The sequence below is a fragment of the Petaurus breviceps genome, unplaced genomic scaffold (genome assembly GCF_028583685.1).
Source record: "Petaurus breviceps papuanus isolate PSGF00001 unplaced genomic scaffold, PetGlider_PUasm1.0 173, whole genome shotgun sequence".
Taxonomy (NCBI): domain Eukaryota; kingdom Metazoa; phylum Chordata; class Mammalia; order Diprotodontia; family Petauridae; genus Petaurus; species Petaurus breviceps.
The window spans coordinates 24548361-24555414 of record NW_027185759.1 but is presented as its reverse complement, the minus strand read 5'-3'; positions in this window follow the sequence as shown (position 1 = coordinate 24555414).

Here is a 7054-nt window from a genome sequence, read left to right as displayed (position 1 = left end):
ATCACAGAAGGATTTGATTATATTTAGTATACTACAAGAAAGGAAAGGGAACTAATATACTTCAGGAATATTTTCAACAAAGCTTGAAACAAAAATGCATTTCTGCTTAACCCTAAGAGAGACATTAGGCAGTACATGGTCGGTCAGTTTGAACTAGCATTCAGAATAATTCACAAAAAAGTTTTGAGGTCCATGAATGTATAAGCTTTTATTAAACATGAGATATTTCTACATATTAATCAATTTGGCTGATCTTTTTAATCTTCTATATTTCCTTTCTTTCCTTGCTTGCTTCCTTTCTTCTCTCTGTATGTTTCTCTGTCTCTGTCACTTTGTCTCTCTCTCTGTCTCTTTGTCCATCTGTCTCTGCATTTCTGTTTCTTTCTCTGTGTCTCTATTTCTGTTTGTCTCTCTGTCTTTGTCTATATGTCTATCCATCTCTTTCTCTCCTTCTTTGATTTTGATTTATAACATCAGTCTCTGGGAGTAGAGATGGAGGGATACTAGGAGAAAGCTAGGTATAATGAAAAAAAGGGCTGCTAATAATCTATTTAAAAAATATTATGCAGGTTCTGATCTTTCTCATGTCACTTGCTTGTTGGGTGACTAGGAGCAAGCCATTTCACTTCTTTGTTATTCAGTATTCTTATCTATAGAATGGATATAGCATCCAGGTATAATACTTGATTTCAAGGGCTTCCATAAATTCATAGAAGAATTCATGCAAACATTTTTGTATTTGTAGATCTAACATTAACTTTTAATGATCATTTTCCCGTTTGGGACTTGATATTAAGTAAAAAATATTAGTTTATTTTATATGTTTAATTTCATTAGCATGAAAATATTTTATTTTTTAAATATCTAACTTTCAAATGTAGATTTGTTTTTAATTGGATGACTTGATATCTCAACTTGAGTATTAACTTCAGAATATTTGGCATATCTTCAATGTATTGAACTGAAGTTTTGTAAAGCTGCTGCCTGTCAGTCTTACTCCAATGATCATCTATTTGGTAGGTGAGAAAAATAGAATAAATTTCTTATTGATATTTGACCTTCCCTTCCTCAATCACCATATCATAGAGCTTTAAAGAGTGCAGGTATTGTATCATATGTGAGGAATTGTGACAAATTGGATTGTGAAATGACTTAAGGACTTAAGCAATATTCTGAGGAATCCAGATTCTCCACAAATACACTAGTAAAGTTAGGAAAACATATCAAAAGAAATGATGGAACAAAATCCAAAGAAAACTTTCCATCAAGTCCAAAATTGTACATAAGGACTGTCAGAATCCTGGGGAATCCCTAAACAAAGACAAAGAATGGTAGATGCAAAATAAAGAGCAAAACACTCTAGACTCACAGAAGGAAACAAAATTAGAATGATTGCAATATTAGGGAAGAAACTAGAGAACACCAGACACTGAACGAGAAAGAAGCAAATCGGTGTCAAGGCATCTCTATCCTTTCATAGGGTCTAGGGACATGACATTGAAAGACAACAGGAAACCAAGAGAGCAAATTCCTGCAGAATGTGGAACTTACTCTTATATATGGTATCCAAGGTTAAGCATGGCTATGCCACATCATCCAGAAATGTGGGAGTGGTGTGTGAAAATGAAATTCAATCCATCAATTAAATCTTGTGCAAATGTGAATTTACAGAAGAAAATGCCAACTATGGTGCAAAAATACCTTGAACTGAGAGAAGTTCAAAAATAAAATAAGAAGGGGAAAACTACTCAATTTTAAGGAGTGCCTGAGGAAAAATAATTTCCTTACTACAACTTCTACAAGAATTTTGGAAGAAATGAAACAAGAAATGCAAAATGGCTTTTTCTAAGGAGGAAAAAAAGGTCAAGGAGACCTAACTCTTTAGAATAGATGCTGGTATTCCGAATTTAATTACTTGGAAATTGAAGAGGGCTAAAAACAAAATAAAGACTCGATGAAACAAGAAGAAATGGGGAAAATGTTTTTAAGTGGAAGAAAAAAAACTTGGTAATTATTATTGAAAATAACCAATCTGGAATACAAGTAAAGGTAGATAATGTAAGAATGATCAGCATACAAAAAAATTATAAAACAGACAGTTCAGATTATATATTTCAGAATATCATAAATGACCTCTTAGTAAAAGACTACAAAATAAAAATAGAATGCACTGGTCTCCTTCTTAGGTAAAATTTCAAGTAAATAAATACATAGGTATGTAATAGAAAAAATAAAGACATAAGATCAAATAAAGTATATCTATACATACATATATATGTGCATATACCCATATATACAGATATATTTGTGTGTATGTATATATAAATATATGTGTGTATATACATATATATGTGCATATATTTATTTTTACAGACATATATTTGTATGTATGCATATATATATATATGTGTGTGTGTATAACAAAAGTCAAATAAAAAGTAAAATCGAAAATGTAGGAATCAAAAACCAAGTCACAGAAAAATTAATACATAAGGATTAATTGTTTACATTTTTCAAGATATGAGGAGACACCATATTTTCCAAAGCTAAGGCCCAGCAAGCATTCTGTGCCCTGACTTTGGCATAGCAACAATCCTTTGTGCTTGCCCTCTGGATTATCTCACCCTCTGGCAAAATCACATACTTTGACCAGTATCAGAAACTCTGTGAACTCAGACAAACACTGGTCAAGGACCCATGTTCTTATCGTGAAACCCTGCTATGAATCAAACTTGTCTCATTGCAGCTGTTACCTCTCTTTGTCAGGGTTACAATTAGCCATTCAGACATTAGCATAAGTATTGAGATATCCCCACACTGCTATATATATACCTCTCCACTGGGGTGGGACTCCAGTACATGTGTCCTTGCTTGTAAACCTTTTCCCTAACTTCAAAATTGAACTTCTTTTTATAACTGACTCTCTTGACTGTGACTTGCTCTGTTTAGCTCTTGCCACCCACAGGTTAGAGGCCAGTTCAATCCAGTAGACATTAATTGGTGTCAGAAGTGTGATTGGACATGGAACTACATCATTGGACTCTCCTGTACAAGGAGAAATGAACTAGGAGTCACTAGAGAATAATTTCTCTGGAATCTGACACCCTCATACACCCCCTCTCATCTGGTGACTCCTCTGCCCCTGTTCCTGCTCCAATCTCTGACTTCCTTCTTTGGTCAAGTCCCTGAGTTTCCTTTGTCTAGCCTTCTCTGTGTGGCTCCAGTAACCCATAGGTTAGAGGCCAGTTCCATCTTGTTGGCACATTTTAATAGGGGAGAAAAAAAACAACAACAGGTGTCTTCTAAAAACTCTAATTACCTCAATTGTTATTGAGAAGATAAATTGCAGAGGCAGTTGGTCTCATAGTGATTTTCCTCATTTTGGGTGCTCTTCCAAAAAAAAAAAAAGACAAATTTAAGGGATAGAAGACTATGCTGCAGAGGAATGGAGAAATAAGGACATGCATGAAAATTATGAGCTGACATAGTAGGGGTGAATAAAACACTTCTACCTCCTCCAATTCATGTAAAAACTGACTATAAACAAACTTTGAAGCTACAGAACCCACAAAATGAACAAGAAAAGATAACTTCCCACTGAAGACAGTCCAGCAGGCTGGCATGAAGGGGCCAGGGCAGCACTGTGGAAGCAGAGCCCAGTGCAGTGTGAGCTGAGTTTTTAGACTCAGGGTGGCCACAACCAGCCACCAGCTGGAGGAATTTAAGATCACCAGCAGCTGTGTCAGAGAAAGTGAGAAATTATTGAAGTATGGACATTGTGACCTGGGAGTTCATGAGTGTGGACTGGCCTTTGCCCCTGGGGCAAGAAGCAGCTGAAGCATGGCGGTGGTCCAGTCACTGCCATGTGGCAGCTTCAGAGCTCCATGCCTGCCAATTGTAGAGGGACCAAGTGATCAGTGTGAGGAGTAATTGCTCTTGCTTTAACCTGCTTTGATCTGGATGACTGTGTGGGGTGAATTTTCTGGGGTGTGTGACCAGTGTGCCAGAGCATGTGGAGACTTCACAGAGGGCAGCCAACTAATAAATAGCTCCAGCAGCTGAGAAAACCCCAGGGTTTGGGACAAAGCTCCCCCGCTCTGGTAGCAGAGTTGTACTGTGGCAAAAAGCTCAAAAGTCAAGTAATTGAGTGGTAAAATGAGCAAGCAAAGGAAGCAAGCCAAGCACTACTTTGGATTCCTTTTTTGGGGGAAAAATGATCAAATCATGGAACAGGAGGACAACAGGAAAGTCAGAACTCCTGCACCAAAATCTTCAAACAAAAGAATTAGTTGCTTACAGGCCATAGAGGAGCTTAAGAAGGATTTTGAAAACCAAATAACACAAGTAGAGGAAAAATTGGGGAGAGAAATGAGAATGATGTAAAAAAAAATTATGAAATAAGAGTAAACAACTCGACTAAATAAAATAACACCTTAAAAATAGACTAACTCAAATGGCTAAAGAGACTCAAAAAGCCAATGAGAAGAAGATTGCTTTAAAAAACCAAATTTGCCAGATGGAAAAAGAATCTCAAAAGCTCACTGAAGAGAATCATTCCTTCAGAATTCTATTGGAGCAAATGGAAGCAAGTGACTTTATGAGAAATCAATACACTATTAAAAAGATCCAAACAAATGAAAAAAAAGGCAATGTAAAATATCACACTGGAAAAAATCCCTCACCTGGAAAATAGATCCAGGAGATATAATTTAAAAATTATTTGACTACCTGAAGGACATCATGAAAAAAAGAACCTAGAAGTCATGCTTCAAGAAGTTCTCAAGGAAAATTGCCTTGATGTTTTAGAACCAGAGGGCAAAATAGAGGTTGCAAGAATCTACCCATCACCTCCTGAAAAAAAAGATCCCAAAAAGAAAACTCCTAGGAATATTATAGTCAGGTTCCGCAGTTCCTAGATCAAGGAGAAAATAATACAAGCAGTCAGGAAGAAAGAATTTGAATACTGTGGAAACACAATCAGCATAACACAGATCTGGAAACTTCCATACTGCGGGACTGTAGGGCTTGGAATATGATATTCCAGGGCTCAAAGGAGCTGGTATTAAAACCAAGAATCACCTACCCAGCAAAACTGAATATCATCTTTCCAGGAAAAATATGGTCATTCAATGGAATAGAGCATTTTCAAGAATTCTTGATAAAAAAAAATGATAGTTGAATAGAAAATTTGACATCCAGATACAAGAAGCAATAGAAGCATGAGAAGGCAAACAGGGGAAAAAAACATAATAAACTTATCAAAGTTGAACTACTTACATTCCTCCATGGAAAGACAATAATTGTAACTTATGAAATTTTTCTCAGTATGAGAATAATTGAAGGGAATACAAAAGTGTATGTGTGTGTGTGTATATATATACATATTTATGCATATATACACATACACACACACACACATATATATATATATTTATACATACATATATATGTATAAAAAAGAGGACATATGGGCATATGAATACATGTGTGAATGTGTGTATATATGTGTACAGGTATACATAGACAGAGGGCACAGGACCAATTTAGTAGGAAGGGATGATACTTAAAATGATGAATTAAGAGGTGAGAGAGGAATATAATGAGAGGAGATGGGGAAAGATAGAATGAGGTAAGGGAAAAACTGTTACAATGGAGGGGAAGAACAGGAAGGTAAAAGGGAATGAGTAAACCTTATTCTTATTGAATTTGGCTTGGGGAGGGAATGACATACACACTAAATAGGGTGTCTCACTCTGCAGCAGAGTAGGGGGGAAGGAGGCAAGAGGGGAGATGGAAGGGATGGCATGGGGGGGGGGGAAGGAAGTTGAAAGCACACACTTTTGAAAAGGTACAGGATCAAAATAGAGACTAGAAAAATTGGGGTTGGGATAGGATGGAGGGAAATATAGTCAGTCTTTCACAATATATCCACTATGGAAATGTTTTGCATAGCTACACAGGGAAATACTTTATTGAATTGCTTATCTTCCCAGTAATGGTGGGTGATGAGGGAGAAAGGGAATGAATCTGGAATTCAAAAGTTTAAAATCAAACATTTGAAATATATGTATATTATTAGTAGTATTATTTTACATGTAATTTTGATATGATATACAGGCACTGAGGCATAGATATCCACCGTGCCCTACTGGAAAGTCAGAGCATGGATGGGGGAAGATATGGGAGAAAGCAGATTGGGGGAGGGGATATCTGGTTGTGGTATCATTGTTTTGGGGTGGTGGGTAGGGGAAAAATGGGAGAAAATTTGTAACTCATAATCTTGTGGAAATGAATGATGTAAACTAAAAAATAAAAAAGATTGAAATATAAAAAAGTTTTCTTTATTTGGTTGCTATCTCTGGATTCTTTCATTCCACTCGTTGTCTTTGAATTTTCCTCTTGTGTGACCATTAATAGTTTGCTTCTGTTCTTTACAAACATTGTAGTACTTCTAGGGACTACGGAAACAAGCTCTACCCCTAACATAGATAACAACCTGATATCCATTTAGTAATAGGTCCATAAGTTACTACAAGAAAAAACAAACAAACAAAAAAATCTCAGCATATCTTTTTTTGGAGGGGGCAGTGGGCAAGGCAGGGCAATTGGGGCTGAGTTACTAGCCCAAGGTCATATGGCTAGTAAGTTTAAATATCTGAGGCTGGATTTGAATTAAGTCTTCCTGACTCTAAGGCTAGTGATCTATTAACTGCACCAACTAGCCACACCACAGCATGAACTTTTAGCCATTACAAACAAAAATTTGTTCTCAGACAATAGAAAAATTGTCCCCTGACAAGTCAATATTAAGGCATATTTCACTTAAGAAATCTCCAAAGAACTTGTGCGTTACCTGCATAGACTTGGAGGTTGTTTGTAGTTCAAGTGGAAGAAGATGAAGATTTTGAAAGTGGGATTAAATTTATGCTTGTCACAATAAACAAGAATTAGTAATAATGAATAAAAAGCTAAAAAATATATTTTGGGGTAAGGCAAAAAAAGTTTCTAATAGATAAAACAATACAGAAATGAAATTTGCTTGTTCTGCAAATAG